Source organism: Malurus melanocephalus, unplaced genomic scaffold, assembly GCF_030028575.1.
Source record: "Malurus melanocephalus ecotype Western Australia unplaced genomic scaffold, MMel_1.1 scaffold_13, whole genome shotgun sequence".
Classification (NCBI taxonomy): domain Eukaryota; kingdom Metazoa; phylum Chordata; class Aves; order Passeriformes; family Maluridae; genus Malurus; species Malurus melanocephalus.
Genome location: NW_026623245.1, coordinates 2571199 through 2591919, shown reverse-complemented (window position 1 = coordinate 2591919; position 20721 = coordinate 2571199). Strand labels below are relative to the sequence as shown.

The 20721-nt window shown below is 39.4% G+C and overlaps 1 long non-coding RNA gene across 1 annotated transcript in view; it reads right to left on the bottom strand.

The window, feature by feature from the left end:
• The window catches only part of LOC130582667 (uncharacterized), a 280277-nt gene that overhangs the window by 77622 nt on the left and 181934 nt on the right, over positions 1-20721 (bottom strand). Inside the window, exon 2 of the long non-coding RNA XR_008966331.1 lies at positions 19269-19381. This is a non-coding gene — a long non-coding RNA (uncharacterized LOC130582667). The remainder of the gene's footprint in view (positions 1-19268; positions 19382-20721) is intronic.

The following is a 20721-nucleotide window of genomic DNA, read 5'->3' as shown; positions in this document are numbered from 1 at the left end:
ACTGTCAGGGGATATCAAATTTGCTCACTTCTGACTCAGTAATTACCCACCAAAAATGTAGATCAAGTGGTCATCACCCAAATTAGTACCTGCCAAAGATTACTTTTGGAACGRCTGTCAGTTAAGAAACAGGAAATGAGTTGCAAAATATTATTAAAACTCGAAAATAACAGCTTTAAGGTATGAGCCACCACTCAAGCACACAATGGAGTGAGGGTAGGAAGCAGAGCCCATGCRGGGAAGGGAACAGGGACAGGGGCTGAGGACTCGGGAACAAGGGGAGCAATGAAAACCAACATATCTTCACCCACCACACAGCACGATAATCTCAGAATTCCTGCTGGGAAAACCAAAACTAAAGAGCAGGTCCTCCCTAGGACTTGAGAGGGATTCCAGGTGCTGTTCGTCTTGCCACGAGCTTTTTCTGTGAGCAGCCAAAGCCTCTCCCTGCCCCAATTCCCCACCCGCAAACTGAACGTGTCTCTGTTTGACAGAAGAGCCGAAAGAGAATTAATTTAAATAACTGGAACAAACTACAGCCCATTAAAGTTAAAATACAGTAAATGCTGTAAAAATGGCAAAACCAAACCCAAACCATTAATGTCCTGTGAGAAGGACAAAGCAGGGCCTGACCATTGCTTTCCATGTTCCAGCAACATTTAGATCTGAGCCTGAAGTGGTGATGAGGATGATGAAAATCACTATTTGATGCACCTTGCAGCCCCAAACACTTTGCAATTAGCTGCAAGCAGCACCATGGGCTTGTCAGCTGCCTCTTATGAAAGCTGGCAACTGATTGGCAAAAAGGGAACTCAAATAACTGTTATAGGAGCACCAATGGCTTTTCTCTTTGCTCCTGGAACCTAAGTGCAAACCATCAGTCTTACTGCAAGGAGCCTCATGCTATATATCCACTTATCCTGGCTGGGCAACAGTTCTGTTGTGAAAGCTTTAAATTGGGGAAAGTGAGGGGAAAAAGTCTCTTTTCAGTGAGCTGCACAAATCCATCTCTCTCTCCTCCCTTTTGATTTTGGGAGGGAATATGAATAAGGCTGTCACACCTGCCAGTACCTGCACCTCTATTTCCTAATCAAGTCCACTCCTCTGCACCGCAGCGGACACATTAATAGCATTAACAGACCTGTGAACGCTGTGTTACAACACCAGGGCTGGGTATCACCGGACATCCGAGGTCAGAGTTAGGCWCTTGTTTCCCACACCCTGTGGGAGGGCTCTCAGCAGAACACTTGGAAATAGCAAGGCTTTGAAAATAAATCTGTATGTTAAACAAAGRCAGCCAGAGACGGAAACAAAAGGGTAGAAATAAATTGTTGATTGCTAGCTTGCTAAAAGGCTCACCATGAAGTGCTCCAGCAGTCAGTATTAGGACTGGGGATGTTTAATATATTCATTAGCGTTCTGGAAAAGAGAGGGGAAGGTGACAAAATTGGAACAGGGTGGAAAAATATTTAGGTTACTCRTGATTACAAAAGATTAGAAAAGCTAGACAGATGCGCAGCATGAAGACAGATGAAATCCACTGTTCATAAATGCAAGGTAATGCATATTTGAATGAATAATTTTCAAAACTCATGCACAAGGCTAGGTTGTAAATTAACAGACCACTTGGGAAAAAGAGAGGGAGGAGAAAGCATGTGCCACTCTGGACAACTCAAYGAGAAAGCTGAAGAATTTGGAGCAGCAGTCAAAAAAAGTAAATATGTTTTTGGACTGTATAAAAAAAAAGGACACAAATTAGTACTAATTACCACATCACTGAATAACAAGACAGTGTATCTGAAATGCTGCACCAAGCTACAATCAACTCACCCAGAAAAACCATAAAGCTGAAATAGTAAGGGGCAACAAAAATGATTAGTGGCAGAAGAAAGGACTGTGAAGATTGGGTCTGCTGAGTTTATTGAAGACAAATAAAAAGGGGACATGAGAGAGTTAATGAAAGTTAGGGAGAAGATCAATTGCCTGGTCCTAGTGTCCTCCCCTCCTAATGCAACAACGCTGAAAAACAACATCTTTAAAAACCAATAAGGGAAATATTATTTTACACAGTTCATAATTAACCTATGGAACTGATTGCCACAAGATATCCTTCTGGCTAAGGACTTAATATCATATAAAATAGCTTAATTTAGATGCTTATGTGAATAATGAGGACATCCCAGCTAGGATTAAGATAAATATCGCAGAAAGGCTGAAACCCCTAATGCTTTTTGACAGAAATAAACCACGGGCTGATGGAGGTTGGAGAGAAACATCCTCTTTGGGCAATAAAAAATATCTGTGTCTTCTGTTGAGCAGTTTGGTACTGAGTATTCCCAAAAGCTTCAGGATACACTGAAGTCCAGTCTCACCAGGCATGTCTAAAGCAAAATCCATTTGTGTTGACCTGAAGCTTGCACCTCCACTGTCCTCACTGAGGCCAGGATTTCAGGCTTGGATTTTGGGAACAGTGCTGTTTGCCATGGTGGCAAGGGGAAGAAAAGTTTAGATATGACACTGAGAGATTTAGAGCAAAATAGTACCAAATGTAATGCACACTTGAGAGTGGGAGAAACAGTGTTTTCTACTTTATGCCACCAAACCTGTCCAGGTTTCTTAATTTATTTACCATGCTCATTTTATTTTGTACATGAGAGCATCCTGTTAACACAAAAATACTAATAAAGCTCTATAATCAGCTAAGGTGTCAGAAGTTCAATGTTTCTAGTCCAACATCTGTGGGCAAAAAGGGAAAAAAAAGTTTAAAAATTACAAAAGAAAAGCTATTATCACCTAAATCCTTCTGAATGGAACTTGATCTCTTAGGTACATTTGCAAAATGGGATCTGGAACTTCATGGCAGCTTTCTGTAGAAATTACTTTGTTCAAAATATGGGCCACCCAAGTACAAACAGGTTTCCCCCTGCTTACAGATACCAGTTAAGGGAATGTCTGTGGTACAGACCTAAATCTGATTCAATGATTATTATGTAAACAGCATTTGACTTGCTCTTCTTTTGTGCTTATCGCCAAGATACAATCTGGCACAACAGTTTTGTTTGATAGACAGCCCTGGCCTATGCTTGTCAACTAGCCAATATAAAATAACATTATTACTGTATAATCTTGAATTAGGCTGTAAAATATTTCAATTGTGTGACACACATGATGAGAAGATTTTAGAGTTCTCACATGTTTACATAATTAACACTGCATATTTGTTAAATTAAGGTATCACTATCACCTTTATTACCATATCCCTCCTCTTCCACTGCAGTGTGTGTCTTGTGTAACCTCACATGTCTTAACTTTTCAAAGGCAACAGAAAAAGGAGCCTGTGTCTCTGTGAGGATTCTCCTACTTCTGTGCAATTCTAATAAAAGGTATCAGAATACCCACCCTTTCTCACAGCGCTTCAAAAAAATAGCTGCTGAGGTGCAACTCAAGTAAGGAAAAGAAAGCACAAGAGGGAAATGGCCTCAAAGACCTGACTTCAGGTGTATTTAATCCTTCCACTACTGGTTTAAAAGTATTAAGTAGCCATAGGCTATCCCTGGGTAGAAAGACAGTTCAGTGACATCCCTTTTGTAAATATGTAGCTGCTCAGCCTCCTCCTAAACTCCACATTGAAGTCTGCTGCTTTTTCAGATTAATTCAGTTTGAATACTGCTGACTGWCTGTCACTACAGTCATATGTCACTGGTAGCAGCTCAGAAAGCCTAACCCCCTTCTCTAATGTCATTGCACACAATTCATTTTTAAATGTGGCGTAATAGTTTAGGAATACCAGTAAAACAGTGGGGGGAAAGGCATTTTCAATTTAAAGGGTGTGTAAGGCAGTTTATAACACCRTATTAGATGAGCCAAGCATGTTTCCTTGAGAGAGGCACATATGGTACAGGTGAGACTTGCAAAAAAATAGTTCTAATAATTACCAAGATTGTTAATAAGATGTGGTAGTTTCAAACCACGTGGCACAGAATTACCAATAATGGTATTTAATCGGGAAGTCTTTCTTAAAGTGCTAGGTACTGCCTAGAACAAAACCGTCTAAATCCACCCCAGAATAACCACAGCCACAAAGCCAGGCTTGGATTTGGCTTATTCCAGCAGATTTGRCTCAAGATACTCTGACTCCGGCCATGAGTCGCAGAGAAGGTCACAAAGGTTTGGCTATGGGGCTCTAATCAGGAYCTGCTTCTACGGAGACACGCTTGGCTCTCATTTTACATTCTTAAAATATTGGAGATGGACATATAATGAAATCTGGACATGTTGTGCCCCCAGTTGTGCTCATCATCTCCCCCCTTCAGCTTCACTCATGTCAAGGAGGTGGTGAAAGAAACAGCAGAATTAGGCCCTGCCAGACAGGCCTGCCGCCCTCACAAAACAGGCTCGCCCAGTTCAAAACAAACATACAGCATGAGCAGTAACCCCACCAAAGAGCTTCTTAAAYGTGGGCAGATCTTTCCCAAAACTTCAGCTTTCTGGCTTTCTGATTTAATTCCAAGTGCAATAATAAACACACTCCTCTGTTTACAGCTCCATAAATAGTGCCTTGTGTTTTCTGAAACAATGCAGCTCTGGGCTGTCTCTGTGATCGTTTATTTTATATCATCCTTAAGTTGCCATTTATTTACATTTCTGGAAACAGCTACCCCATGAAACAAATGGCCTGCTTTGTTAAGTCATGGTCAAGGATGTTTCCTTCAACTTATCACATCTAGAAATGCCACAGACAGAAATGCTTTCAGGCTATTTGCTAAGAAAACTAACATAAGCTCCTTATCAGAAAATATTACATTTCCCTGAAAGGTGARCTGTTCTGTCAGTTTTTCAGGCCATGTGAAATTCCTTCTCTGCTCTGACAGGTCACTGAACAGAAGTTGATGGCACACAGTGGTCGCCCAGGACGCCAGGCAGAGCCTTCAGCCACACATGGCTGCAGGTAGTGGCACAGACACAGGAAGCCTTTCCCTGACACATCCAATCCGGGGGGCATATTTTGGGGTGGGGGCCTTTGTGGTTTGCTTGGGGTTGGTTCAGGACTTTCCCCCTCCCTTTCACTCTTCTTAGGATGCCTCCGTAAACAAGGCAGATGCAGTGCCAGCCTCTTCTGTTCACATCCCAGGAGTGGCAGCCAGAACAGGCTCCTTCAAGGCCTCATGAACCCTCCTCTATTCAAACTCACAACAAGAAACCAGAAGAGAAGCTTTATCTCTGTTTCTGGATTTTAGAGAGTTCTCTGATTTTTTATCCTRCTAAACCCAAAATATTGGCAGCTGCAAACTGACAATTCTAGGTTTAAGGGGCGACACAAGAGCTCAGTAAGCATAGATGCTTTCCTCAACCAAAGCAGCTGATTTCAGGGTRCAGCTCCCTTAGCTGCTCATGTTCTTAAGAGCTGAGGAACAGCTCCACCAGGATCAAAACTATACCTGCTTTGCTTTATGCATATTTACATTAAACTTAYGAACCTGCAGAAACACTGTCCATAATGAAGGTGAAAGCTCCAGCTGGCAAAATACATAAGATTTTGTGGYGTTTTAGAAACAGCAGCAGAGGAAGCTACCCTGCTAAATCCTGATGCACTGGCACACACAGCAGTGTGACAACACACAACACACAGGCACAATTGATTTAAGCAGGTTTCCCTTGTGTGCTGGCAGAGATCTGCCAGATGCAGGATTCAAGATACAGACAGACTGTGGACATTAATAGACAAGGAGAAATCCAGAGGAACAACTGGGGAGACAAAATTTTTTTTTCCTCAAAGAAACTACTGGTTTTAATAATTTCAATTTGATTTTTCTGTCTATTCAAGTTCAAAACTCATTTGTTTTATTTTCAGGAGAGTATTTTCACTGGGTGATGATGAAGAGCAGTAGATAAAGTTTGAAATAAAAGCTTTAGTAGCTGCCATCCTTTGGTTTGTTTGTGGCTCTCCCTGCCATGGGTGCCAGGTGTTATTCACACACTATCTGGGATTTACTGCTGGACAGAAGYAGAATGACTGGGCATTGTTACATTCTCTCCTCTCTGCGTTATCACCAACTGATCTTATCTATTTAYTACAATTTATAAAGACATAGATGGCCTTATGCTCCTGCCCCACTCCAGAAGGAGTGCCCATTAAAACACCCATCATTACCTTAGCAGCCTCCTCCTCCTCTGCAGATGGAGRAAAGGCAGCCCTGTGACAGGAACTGTCATAGATCTGGTGGATTCCAGGCTGACAGCTTCCAAAATCACAGACAACTCATGCTTAAATAGGCTCCTCATTTTCCTTCCCGGGTCTCAGCAGTATCAGAGASACCTTGTCTGGGTCACGGACAACAGGGAAGAAGCACTTTTGCAGTTTTGTTAAAATTTTCCTTCTTTTATCACCCATCCCTATTTCAGGAGAGTAACAAACACTCTCTGTTATCAGTACAAATGTCCACTGCAAAATGGGAATTAAAGAGGCTAGTGTTTATACAACACTGYTATTTGATGCCAAAAATAAGTCTGATGTTTCTATTCAGGAATAGGAAATAACACTCTGAAAAGGCAAGTCACTCCCCAATGGACTTTCTTTGAATTTTCTCCAAAGGCTATTTCCTTTTCCTAAATGTGGGAAATACTTCCTGTCTGTGAAGCAGCACAACCCAAATGCTGAGCAGAAAATTAATAAAGCAAACAAAAAGAAAACAAATGAAAGAACCTTTGTTCTGGAAAGAAATGGCACCGGTTATTCTCAGGAAGCATAAAGAAACCCAACGGATGWGAGAATAGACAAATCCTAAATAGATTTCATGTAAGATGATTAAAAGTGCTTCCTTTGCTGTGTATTTGGCAACACATGAAATCTGAGTCAGAGATATATCCCTTTCCTTCCAGTGCTGCTGCCTGTACTTCATGAATAAGTAAATTATTAAGAACACTTCAGATTTGGCATTATCAGACACATTACCTGGCTCGTGTTGTTTTAATCACATCCCCAGCTCTGACCAGTTCAGGGGCTCTCTGTGCCTTCAAGCTTGGCTCAGCTCCAGTGACGAGCAAGAGGAATTTCAGAGTGTCCCAAACTCCAGGCTGCACCTGATCTGTATGGATTTATAGCCWCCCCACCTTCAACTGAGACATTCCCCAATCAAGTCCAAGCTGGATGCATCTACACTCACCACCCCAGGGCTTGCTTGTGCTTRTTGTCTGCACGAACAGTACAGCACCAGTGATCCCAATTTTCCAGTCTAGGAAACCTAGGAATTTCCAAAAAGGCTCACAGAAGTTACCATACATGGATGTATATCATGGATGAAAAAATACCTTTTTACAACATCTATAAAACTGTGATTATAATAAATGTCTGCTTAATTAATACATCAGGACATAAAGCCATTTATTCTCTTCTCATTTGCTATCATTCTCCCTGTTCAGATTTAATAATGCAAAAAGGTTGCTCAGATGCCAAACGGTAAAAATAATAAAAATACATTTATCATTGATCTGAAAAGCAGAAATGCCTGGCAGTACTCCTGGCACAGAGAACACAGCCAAATTTTCTTAATTGAAATCCAAATAATGTTTCACMAAAAAATCTTCAAAACATACCAAGAAATACATATGATGTGATAGATAAAGCAGTCTGAGAAATGCACAGAGCACAGCAAAACAGGTGCCCAGAATAACCATTATTACAATATGCAGACTAAGGAGGGGGGGAAAGGGGCAGAGAGAGAAAGAGAGAGAGAGAGGAAAAAAGCTTTCAAAATGGTTAAATTCATGAGGGCTACAGAGCCTCAAATTGAAATTATCTCACTCTGCACTGATAAATAAAGTGGCTCTGGTACCTAAATCATGACACTAACTATACGTTTCGATTTTTTTAAGTAGTGATTAGGTGGATACTCAGGGGAACCTACTAGCCTTCACAGAGATAACAGACTCAACTTAATATCAACTTAAAAAGAGACTTGAATTCTAACCAATCTCATGTAATGAATTGAAATTCTATAGCTTTCAGAGGAAAAAAAAAAAAAAAGATAAAAAAGCGATGTGGCTCCATTCTCTAACTTGCTGTCAGGAAATATAATTTGTGCTCTCGGTGATTCACCTAGCTCATATGCAGCATGCAAATTTATTTCCCTAATAATCAGACCTGGAGATTGCCCAAGAGGATTAATAGCATCATTCCTTATGACCGCCAGGATATTATGCACCTCTGACATGGAAAAATTGTGTTAGTTCTACAGAGAAAACGCAAGGATATTTGTCCTGCTAGACAATATAATAGGCTGGTGCATCATCAGATTACAATGTCATTTCAAAAACCTTGAATACAAATAATGTACAGTGGGGGAAATGTTGGTACAACCTCCCTTAATTCAGTAGCCTTGAATTCGCATGTATTTTTTTGCCTGTGTTTTTTTTATTCCTTTCCCCATTATAATCTGTAGAACACTGCTAGGAAAAGGCAAAGGTATTTTATATTAAACCCATCTCTTTTTGTTTATTCTTACGTTATTCTTTGAGAATAGCCTATATGGACACTGCAGGATAAAATAACATAAAATCCACGGCTCCCAGTTTTTCAAAGAGCTGAATACACCCACAGCCCCAGTACACTGTATTCCATATGTGAATACAGAGCAATTTATTTGCACAATTGCTTAATTTTGATTCGCAAGTCAAAGCAACGTGTTCTGYGGGCTCTGGCATTCACACAGGAAGAATTTTAATTTTTCAAATCTTTTTAAAATGAGTTGGTCAGGAAATTTTCTAAAAAAAAAGGAATGTTTCTCGCTGTACTTTAGACCAAAGAGCACTGCCTTAGAGACAAGACAAAATTTCATTATTATGCGCATGGGAGCAATAAGATTAGCTCCTATTGCTGCCCCTAAGGTGGAGCAGCAGGAGGAACCAATGGGACGATGCTAATGTGTATGTTAATAGTATTCTCCTTGAAGAAGTTGGGATAATTAAACATGTACCATCTCTTTAAGACAGAACTGCACACATTTTCTTCGGATGGGTGTTTACAAGATTTCCAATTTCAGGTCACAGCCATTTCTGAGATTGCTTAAGAAAGAGATAGGAATAACTTATCTTATTCATGTATTCAAAGAACCTTATAAAATGTGCAAAACATAACAGTTTTAAGGGGCAAAAGATGCATCTTGCCTTGACAGACCTGCTTTGTTATGTGTAGTGTKGTACACTGACCTAATATATTGAACATTTTAAGCTAATATACCTTGTAGGAACCAGCCTTTAATGTGATGGATTTTATAGTATCTCATTAGGGTGTGTTTATATAACCTGATWCTAAACACATTTTCAGATTCATGTTCCTTATTAAAATTGTGAGCTGTATTGATTTTTAGTTGAACAGCAACAGAGACATTTTAATATTAGGAAAGGCTGCTCTGAAGTTATTTTCACAGATCACAACTACTGTGACACAAACAGTGCACATATCTCTCATCTTTCTTTACAGCCTCAATTAGAAGAATCAGGATGTGTTACCCCACCTGCTTTTCTATTGGTTGAGCAATTCTSTGCCTCCATTTAGAATGCCAAAAAGCATTTTTATTCATTGCTTTGGGAGGTGTTATTTTTAAATATACATTCGTGACAAGCCCCCAAACAGTATTTATATTTTTCCTTCTAAAGAACCGTGTGTTTTTAAAAACAAAATACCTTAATGCATCTGCTTYTTGAGTTTCCATAACAAACTGAGCAGCTACAGCAATGTTTACTCTAATACAGCACACACAAAAACTTACCATTCCGAGCAACGTACAAAAAATAATGACTTTCAGATCCTAATGTCTCCATTTTGTAAACCAGTCTTCAAAGGTAAATCTAATGTCAGCAATAAACAGACTGACTCCAATATTTCTTTGAGGAGTCACGAGGAAATAATGATCTTTGAGGCACTGTAAATAGCTTAAATTATTGGAAGGTCCTTGTAAGAAATGAAATACGAGGATTAAAAAAAAAAGAAAAAGAAACTCGATTTCTCTATTGTGAAGTTGGGGCATTTGGAGGTAGCCCAAATTTTAAATGCAAATATTTAGAGAGAGAAATTATTGCTTCTGAGACAAGCAAATCATACACTTATTCCTGACTCTTATTGATTTAATGAACAGGTTGTTAATAGAACGCTGCTTGGAGGAACCAAAAACAGCCGTGGAAGAGTAAGTGTTCCTTACATTCCTGCAGTTTTAAAATCAACGTCTAAGTCTTCAGCAGGGAAAAGGCTGGAAATTAGATTGMAGCACACAGGAACCACCAGATTTAATACAACCACTTGTGCACTTGCCATTTAACTACACCTGTTACTTGTGCTACTACACCACAGAACAGTTCAGCAGTCTCCAGTAATTGCTATATATGGCCTAAGAAATTTTAGGTCTGAGCTGGGTCTCAGAAAGCAGATTTCCCTTAATTTTTGCCCCTGGCATGCTATTCATTATTAAACATTAAAGTTGTGTCAATTACTTACTTCCATAGTTGATTATTATCCTGGTTATTCTACCAGCTAATCAACCCTTCTCTAACACATGTCTAGCAGTGACTCTGAATTGATGTACAGAATATAATTATTTGTGCAAATTTCTTTTGTTTCTTGTTAACCACTGAAATTGGTTTAATTACTTTAATCCCCACAAACCCTCAAAAAGAAAGTATCTTGATTTACCAATTTATTTTTAATCAATATTAGGCTGAGCTTTGAAAGTTGACTATTCAGCCAATGTAAGAGGAAAAAAAAATTTCCACATGTCCTTTAAAGCAGGCTGAAAACACCTTCATGTRAAAGACTTTGGTAGCTTTATCAGATCCAAGGCTCTTCTGTTTGAGGTGTAATTATTTTACCATTATTACAAGCAAGGCTTTTAACAGAACAGTCATTCCCTCTATTTAAGCAGTAAGTTTTATAATTTATTACAGCTCTTTGGTCATCAACTCGCTATACAAACAGTCGGTCACCAGTGACCAATTACATTAAGGTTAAGCAACATAACTTTAAATTAGAAATAAGCTAATGTATCTTCATCAAGGGCCTGCTGTGTTTTCAGCGCTGTTTATGAGATGATACTAAATGTGGATATGGAGCACGCTCACTGGGACCAATTCCTATCGGCCTGAAAATGGAAAAGTCTTGAGCCTGCTCAGGTCCAGAGCTAATTAATGGGATAACATCTGCTTTACGCATTCTGCTGGAGTAATTTCTATCAACTTCACTGGGAAGATGCATGGGAAACTATCAGAGAAATAAGTATCTATGCTGAACCATATTAATCTGTAGTGAGCCTGGAAATGGGAATTTCAATTCTCCTATTATCCTAGGGATGGGCAGAGGGGGAGGATGAGGGCACAGGGCTTGTTTCTCAGCTGATCCAATTTCTGTGTTTGTAACAGATTGAGTTCTGTTTGCATGCACGCACTTGCACACACACAGCAACTGCACGGGGCTGGCTTTGTCTCTGGGCTGGGGGGATTTTAAAGGACACRGCAGCAGCTGAAGATGACCACGCTCCTCATACAACAACTGGTTTTATACAGCAAGATGGTTAAGTGGTTTTATTGCATTACTTAAAAACACAGCGAGAATGGCTAAAGGAAAAAAAAAACAGTACTGTAAAACAGGCTGCAAAAGTGATAAGGCGCTTTGATTTATCAGCCTGTGGACAAGGGGCAGGGGTGTGAAGGACCAGGCACCTACTCTGATCTGAGATTTATATAAATATGACATGAAGAGAACACTGGCCACCACAAAATACAAACAAACAAAACCAAAAAAAAATAAACCTAAATCAAGTCACCTTCTATTGAAACCCCCTCGACTTCCAAATTCAAATACCCCCTCACCTGAATTTTATCACTTTTTCCAAAAATTACTGGGCAATTTTAATTACAGCAAGATGCTTAAAGCTGCATTTTGCTCATGAGTTTTTCCTGGTGAAATCCTRTAGGGCACAGAATCCGACTGCTGAGGGAAACATTACATTTTATGCATGTATGCTTTTGTCTGCCTTWGCCTACAGATATGTAAAATGTATGAAATTAATGCCCTTTTAAAAATGTCTATACTGGAAACACGTGTATATGTTCCTATAAAACACATTTATACCTAAATACATCTACAAATACTCATGACTGTGTGTGTTTGCTCAGAGAGAAAGAGAAAAAGCCAAAACAGAAAACTAGRAAATGTCTGAGTTTGGAGTGACAAAATCAGAAGGAATCTTATTGTTTTYTTTATTATTATTGCCTAAGCTATGATTTACAGGTTTAATTCTTTCAAGCTAATGCATACAAATGAATTGCATAGAACAACAAAAAAGAAGGGAGRTCCCTACAATAAAAAAATTACATTAATAGTCATTCACCTTTACCTAAGAGGTTATGTGTTCATATGTCAACTCTATGGAATATTTCTGTAATTTGTTTGCCATTGTCTACATTCTATGTATTTGTTTGCTACAAGGTATTGAAACATTCAGGCTATTGGGAATTAAATGCTTATTTGACTAACAATGCTTATCTGTAAATTAATGGTATAAAACATGGAGTTTTCTAACAGGCTGTCACTCACTTTTATTTAAGGAGATACTACTGAGACAAGGTTCAAGGTCTTCCAAAGAACTCTGACTTCCAGAGCTTAGGGGGAAAATAATACTATTTACCTAATGTTTTTAACTACTTGTATAATTGTGTAAATTACTGAGGAGAAGCAGTGCCTGCTTTTGTGACATGCAGATGACAACTACCCAGCTCTTCAGGAAGGAATAGTGCAAAGCCAGAGTGGCTTTATTTTGAACTTYTGTGTGTGCAGGTGTCTGTGGGGAGGGAGCTTTGCAAGTGAAGGAACTGGATTTAAATACTCACATAGTGCAAAATTCATCTGCAATCCATCACATTTGAGAGCAGAAAACACATTTGATTTTTAATTTGCTTAAGCATGCAAGATGGCCCACTTCAGCAGCATTGCAATTTTCTGATTTGTGGGCAGGATTCACAGACAGCACACGGCTACTGTTCTTTTCCTTTCTCCTGGAACTGTGCCATGAGGCACCACGGTTGTAACARGGGTGAATCCTCAATTCTGTTCGTCTCTCTCCCCTCTCAATGTTATTTGAACCCTTATTTTCCTTGAGGGGCTCATTCAGCTGTCCTAATAYGTATACAGTGATAATATAGTCATACGCATAATAAAAAAAGAGCTTCAAAATTATAGTCAGCTTAGTAATAATGCAGTGCTGTGCTGGATTGATKGGCAACTGTTGATCCAATTATATAACTGGTTGCTTCTTAAAATTCAGGGATATGRGACTGATATATAATGTGCTGTAAAGTGTAAAAGAACCGGACAGGAAATAAGGCGGGTTGAATTTTTTCGTGCTTTGATCAAATTAGAACCAGGTTGATGAAAGGAAATGCCTTGGGTTCTCTGCTTGAAGTTTTGTGTTATACAAAAGGCTCTTGAAATGATCAATTTTGCACATGTCAGTCAGTAAGTTTAGARAGAACCAGTGCCTGTGTGTGCCAGGGAGTCTCTGCCACAGCTCCCTCTAAAGCCACCCCGTGCTGGACATRAGGTTTAACAGAGCTGATGCTCCAAAATAGGAGCAAAGAGCCWAAGGAGGAATAATCACAAATCACAGCAACACCCCAAGTTTGCAGGTTTGTTTTTCAGGTTTCTGCACAACCCTTTGACTCAAGAAACACAGATCAGGAAAGACAGAAAAAGGTCATCTGGTGAATCCCTCAGAAATAAATGCAGGATTATCTTTGCTGCTGTTCTTTTAAGCATTTATCTGGCTAACTCACTAACTAGCTTTCATCCATTGTAACCCTCTGCCTGTCCCCTGCTTTTAAAACAGCCACTATTATTTATGAAGTGCTGTAGATGTGCAGTGAGAAGCACAGGGACTTTTTGCTCTTATTTTTCCTTGAGGACAACTTAAAAGGAGAGAAAAAAGCACGTATGAAAAGGCACCTTGCAGGTAAGGCTGTGGTTCTTCTGTCGCTTGGTCTGTCTCTGAAGAATGACTCCATAGTGGTTAGGCCTGTATGAGACACAACCTCTCTGGTACTTTTCTGGGATCAATCCCTCTGTACTATGTGCTGCTCAATGTAGCGATTTAAATCCCACCGTTTCAGTCTTAATGCATTAACATTTCAGCACTCCTCAGATTCATGCTGGAAATCTGCCTCCCCATAATTCTTATCCCCCAAATCAGGAATTGTGTAAAATTTGAAGTGAGGCACCTGAGTCCAGTATACATCCATACCTCTGCCAAAAATATAGTACAGTGATTTACTGATAAATACACTTAAGGTGGAGGSAAGATGGGAAAAAAAATCAAATTCTCAAGCCAGGATACAACAAAATCCCTTGTGACACTCACTGCAGCAGGGAAGAGGGAGAACTACTGAAGGAGCCACCTGCTGAATTCCTGTTGCCCCCAGGATAATACCTGCATGGAAACTCTTTTGTTTTGGCATATTCCCTGTGCAAGGCACGCCTCCAGAATGCCGGCTTCCAGAAATAATATCCCAGGATGGGGAGTACTGAGGAGCCGGGGCAGCAACCTTGACCCAGGCCTTTCAATTCAGTTTTGTGTGAATTACAGCAAATTGCGGTGGGTGTTTGTGTTGGATGCAGAGMAGTTGAATAGCTGCCCATTTCCCCACCAAAGCAGCTCTTTGGGAGTTGATTGGTGTTCCTAGGAACAGAAACACGGAATAGCACTGGAAATGACAGGACAGCACAGTRCAATTTCACTAAGAAGGATGCATGGGGTATTGCGTGAATAGTATTTTTTTGAGTTTCAAGACTGAACTTAGGGAAGCTCTTCACAATTTGCATGTGAGATGCTGGTCCACTCTAGTGGCAGACACTCCCAGGAGCACAGGCTAATAAGGAATAATTGATAATGGAGAATGCTCCTCCAGGCTCCCTGCCCAGGGCCCACTGACCCACTGCAGCACCAGGCCTTGTTTGCTTATCCCTGGAGCAGCACAAGACATTCCAGGGAAYGGCACCAACCTACATTTGGAGTCTCACTCTGGGAAAACCCACTACATCACAACTATTTATGTTATGAAAACATCCAAACAGGGGAAAATGAACATACTTTAAATAATAGCTTATTTAAATTATTTTCCCTAACATTTATTTTTCTTTTCCCCACCCTTTTGTTTTTGTTAGATCACACTTAATATGATTCCACGACACCAATGCTGGGGATGAAATTGAAAGCTATATTCTTCTAAATGTGTTCCCAACATTCCATTTTTTACAGAGCTGCCAGGGGCTATTCTGCATTCCCACAACGGCAACAAATGTAACATATTGTTTTGCAATAAAAATTAGCTATAAAAGTGTGAAAAAYGCCAGAGATCCAAATGTGAGAAACAAGAGAAGGGGGTACGGCTTTCGCACCCTTTTAGTGGACATTTTATTTATTTTTCAAATGGAGTAGACATATTTATAGCTACTGTATTTCAATTATCTCTAATTTCACACATTTTATGCAGATTCTAGGCATTTTAATTGCAAATGAGAAGGGAACTTATTTTTAAAAGTGGAGCAACACAACATTTCAGATCTCAATTTTAATTCCAAATTTATMCACATCACTGTTAAAAACTTTTAAAACCTCATTTACACTGTGACTTAAAATTAGGTGCGATTTCAAATAAAAACAAAAGACCATACCTATGAGTTAGAGTTCCAAAACCTCTCTGACACATTCTTCAATCTTTTCTTTTTGAATTAAAATTTTTAGGTAGGAAAGTTTGGGAAGCTGAAGTGACATTATTAATCGGTGACACATTATTTCAACAAGAGTCAGTAATTTAATAGTATTGTCCATAACTGATGAAAATTAATACATTACCCGCCCTATTTTCTCTTTCTGTCTCTATGACTCCAATAACCCAGGGCATGGGTTATTAGCTCAATCCCTGCTCAGCCGTCACTCAATGGGAAATTCTTCCAAGGGGATAAAACCACAGCTCAGCCTTTGGCTGGATAAAAATTCCCACTGTACACTAAAAGCATTAGTGACAAATGCCTCTCTTTTCCAAGCAGTATTCCCGGTAGCTTACTCCTATGGAACGCTAATAAGCTAAATAAAATGTTTGTGACAAATTCAAAACCACTTGAACCCATGCTGGTCTTAAGCAGGGATGGTTTTCCAAATGATCCTAGAGCTCCAAATTAACCTAACAGGTTTAAAATCACACATGTGCCTATGGAGCCTTCTAAGCAGAGAATCCACTGCTTGATTTCTCGCTATCCAATAGAAAAGATCTCTAAAAGTTCCAACTGCTTACTGAAAGGCATGAAATAATTTTATTATAAATGGAAATTTACTGTCTGGAGCATGTGGAGTTTTTCTCTGCTTTCTTTCTATTTGGTAATTTATTTAAATGCATTCAAAAATGCATTCAGAAAATGAGACATAGCACTTTAGTTAAGACATCTGTATTTCAAACCAACATCTTCGGAACTGTGAGCAGCTCTGTTAATAGTCTTTTTATTTGATTAGGGTAATCTGCTGCTGTGCTGTCTTAATCTTTATCCACTACCTTTTAACCAATCAATATTTTAGGGTTATAGATTTGGAAGGTAGGCAATAATTTTGTAGATAAACTCTCTAGGCACTGCTGACATGGTATGGTTGCATATTTAATATCTTTTCTGAGGATTCACAACTCCAGCAATGTAAGAATCTGCCTAGGGGGGAAAAAAAAGTTAAACCTTAAATTTTCAAAGCTGTGTGCGGGGATTTGGCCACCTGCCTCCTATTAATGTCAATGAAAATTTAGAGGTAAGAAAAGCAATGTCTTTTCCCTCAGATCATTCTGGCTTTGAAAGGAACCAGAGAAGAAGAGAGAGGAAATTAAAAGCAACTTTGTACCACAGGCTGACACMAGCAAGGTCTGGTGGTACAGCAGGAATGGTACAGAGACAAAACATTTGTTCACTAAATGAACGAGCATCTCCACACATATCAAAAAAGCAAGGTACAAAAAGTTCAGAAGGAAAAAAAATTAGATTTTCTGGTCTTAAAATGTCATTAAAATATATCTTTTTTAATTTTGCTGAGCTGAAATTATCTGTTGCTTACGATATTAATTTTGCTGCAGATAAAATTAGTTGTCAGACTTCTGTTTATGGCTTAATTACCTTTTCTAAGGGGAAAAAAGAGGACAGGAGAAATAAAAGGAAGAACAATAAAATGCAGTAATCTACTTTCCAGCAAGAGGGATTCCTAGTGATGTGTTACCTGTGTGGACTTCACTAGTGCCAGGCACGTGCTTCATACACATAAAACCAGATGCATTTGGGCTTTTTTACCAATCTGGGCAGTGGCAGATTCTGTCTGCCCTCATTTCCATGCCTGAGGACAGACAGGACAGGTCAAATCAAATCACCCTCAATTAGTTCTAGAAAACTGGCAATCTTGTCATGATTTAAGCTCCTTATAGTAAGGAATGAAGTCAGGAAAACTGAGGCCATCACCTTGAAAAAAAAAAGGCATTGTAAATTACTCATTTCTTCTTGAAATATTTGTCCACTTTGCTTCCAGTTTTGGAAAAGATAARTGGATTTTTCATTGTTTAGAAGTGGATGCCAAAGCATTGTAAAGAAGACTTGCGAAGACAGAGCCTTGTGTTACAGATGTCAGAAACCAGCACACTTTTGTTGCTTTTCCACCCAATTCTTCAGCAAGGAGCAAGAATGACAAATACGGAATATTTCTTAACAGCTCTTCTCATTATATTAAGCTCAAAAATGAAATTAATTGGTACAGCATTCCCRTTAATCGAGTTGCAACCACAATACCACCTAATTGCAGCTCTACCTAGCACAGTTGGGCATGGCACAGACAGAAGGTGAGAGAGCCTGGCCTCAGACAGAGGCTATCCTTTGAAGTGTTTTGAGCAGCATTGCCATGAGATCTGCCCACCTGCATTTTGGAACATATTTGACAAACAAAAAAAATTTGTATCTGTGTTCATTTCACAAGATAGAAATGTCTCTTTCGTGGTAGGAGAAATCCTGCTCCTGGGAAGTGATCCTAATCTAATCTGACACGCAGTATTTGTAACCGTACTTTAGTGTCCCAGCCTATTTACAGTGTTTACATAAACCACCCCCCCGAAATCTCCACATTCCCTGAAAAGTTAATCCAGTACAAATATTGACTGCCTGTCAATTGAGCATTATTGACTTGCTCYGGGACTGTGCTTTATTGCCTTAACTGATGAAACTTGTTTTCTTTGCTAAACTTAATTTCTTTTCAGCCCCCTTTGTATGAAATGCCATTTGTGAATCCGCTCCTCTTCATCCCACTGCCATGAGGTCACCTCCTACACTCAAATGGAGTGGTGGGACAGCCTCAAAACTTTGCAGAAGGAAGGCAACAAACCCACWACTTATTCTACAAAAAGCACCTGGCCCAACACCAGTCCTATCTCCTGTAAATATTTGGCCCACACCAGCTCCAACACAGCAATTTACTCCTTTGCTTGTACAGAAAAGTGTCTCCAGCAAGGCTGGAAGGGTCTGTGAACCCTTCAGTGGAGTCTGTGAAAAGCAGACTGATTACCAGGAGCTGAAATTCTCAGTGACAGTCTATAGCYTTCACTGGGAGGTGGTGGCAGGGTTTTTTTTAAGGAATTCTAAAATTCTAAAAGCTAAAACCTTGGATGTCTTGCATCTCTTTATCAGGAATGGTACAAATCAGCTTGTCCAGAAGCCAAAGTTCATGAAACACACACACTCATCATGTYCTGAACACCCAAGAAAACATTATTCATCATTTCATTTTTTTTTAAACTACAATCCCCAGATACAGCAAAACAGAAACCAAAAATAGCAACTTCCACAACATTCCCTGATTCTGCAACAAATTCCATCAAACGTTCTAAGTTCTGATCCCCAGGTCAAGTGAGACCGACAATAAATCTTAGGAAGGATTTGATATCGTTAAGCTGCAAAACCCAAAGATCCATTACAAAAGATTTATCAGAACGTATAAAGAATGAACCCAAAATGTTTCAGTCAATGCAGGGAAGGACAAAAGGGTGGAATGGCAGACACGAGGGGATGGGTAGATCTTGAATAATCAAAGCYAGTTACTAAGCAGGTATTTTTCTCTGATATCAAAACAACATTTAGGAATGAATTAGCCAAAAAAAATGCAGGTAAGACAGATATGGGGGGGTTGTTTGTGAGGGAATGTACCAGAGCAGGCACTTACAGTTTGCAGAGCTCCATCTGCTTCTCCACACGGGGCTGCTCTTAGAGCCCTGCTCAGCTCCAGGGCAGGATTTGGTGCCATCATCTGCTCCTTCCTCTGTTCTTATCAGTTGCCTAGAGAGAAGGGCAAYGAGAGCAAAAAACAGGGATGCATCACATTACTATACCTTCATTCAATATCTTTATAACTTTTTATGGCTGGCTCAGGTGAGACAGTCCAGTTCTTTTAATCAAACATTCTCAGATCATCCTTTTAGGAACTGAACAAAGTCATGATAGTTTTGCTCTCAGTTTGCCAGCCACACGAACAAGCTCATTCCTGCCTAGTTTTCTGCTTGATTTTCAATTTTTAAATTTTGTTTTTAATTTCAGCTCATACAAGTAATTTTTTCTACAAGACTTCCCCTCCTTTTAAATGAAAGGCTTCTTCTGAACATTTGACAAGTGGAAGAATCCACCCTATAACATCAGCTATGCCAAGAATRCACCTGCTCTCTGTGAAAATACTTTGGCTTGAATTATGTTAAATGTTAATATTTTCATTGGTTTATAAGTTTTGGGGGTGGGTTGGCATAAAAATAAAAACARAAAAAAAAACCCAGGTCATTACAAATTTTACCCTTTTTTAAATAAAATGGGGTTGATGAACAGTAAGATTTTTCTTTTATCATTCAAATCCTGCAAATGAATTTAAGCTAAGCCAGTTTAGTTAAGAGTCTACATGCACAGAATTATAGCAGAGTCAAAAAGCCCCTGGAATCAAGTCTACAGGGGACCCCAGATGTATTTGAACCAACCWCAATCACTCCATCAGTATGAGGTGCAAAAAGTGTCAAAAATAACAAAAACACTGACAGTCCAAATGTTTAAAAGCTTGGGTTTTACTGTTGCTCAAAATCCTTCCCTCCCCACATATCTGTACATAATCATCATCATCATCATCATCAAAAATAAGCCCTCAAAATCAAATAGTCTGTGGTATTTTAAGAGAAATGAATGTTCCTAAGACAGCTTAGGAAACCAAATCCTTGTAATAAATAATATATGATGAGTTAARGAGGTGAACTGGCAAAGTGGTGCACCTGTAATCTCTCCCCTGCAAGAGAAGGGCTGAATCACTTGCACAATATTTTCCTTTGAGCATGTTCAGGGGTTGCTCCTCCACTCCARTTTCTCAAGAAATATCATGCTCTACTCATTTACCAGCCTGACTAAGCTACACGTCAGCAACAGAGTCAGTTGTCACCTGCAATTTTACAGTATAAGAATAACATTTCAGAACATACACTTATTATAATTGATTATTTCAGGGCAGGTTTGAATTGGAGATGAGAGAGTAAACCACCGCTGGGCACCAAGGACCACCTCACTCAGGATTTCCAGTTAGTCCTTTATTCCAAACTTGAAATGACACCTCCACCTAAACAACSATTTTAAATAACAAACTACCCCAG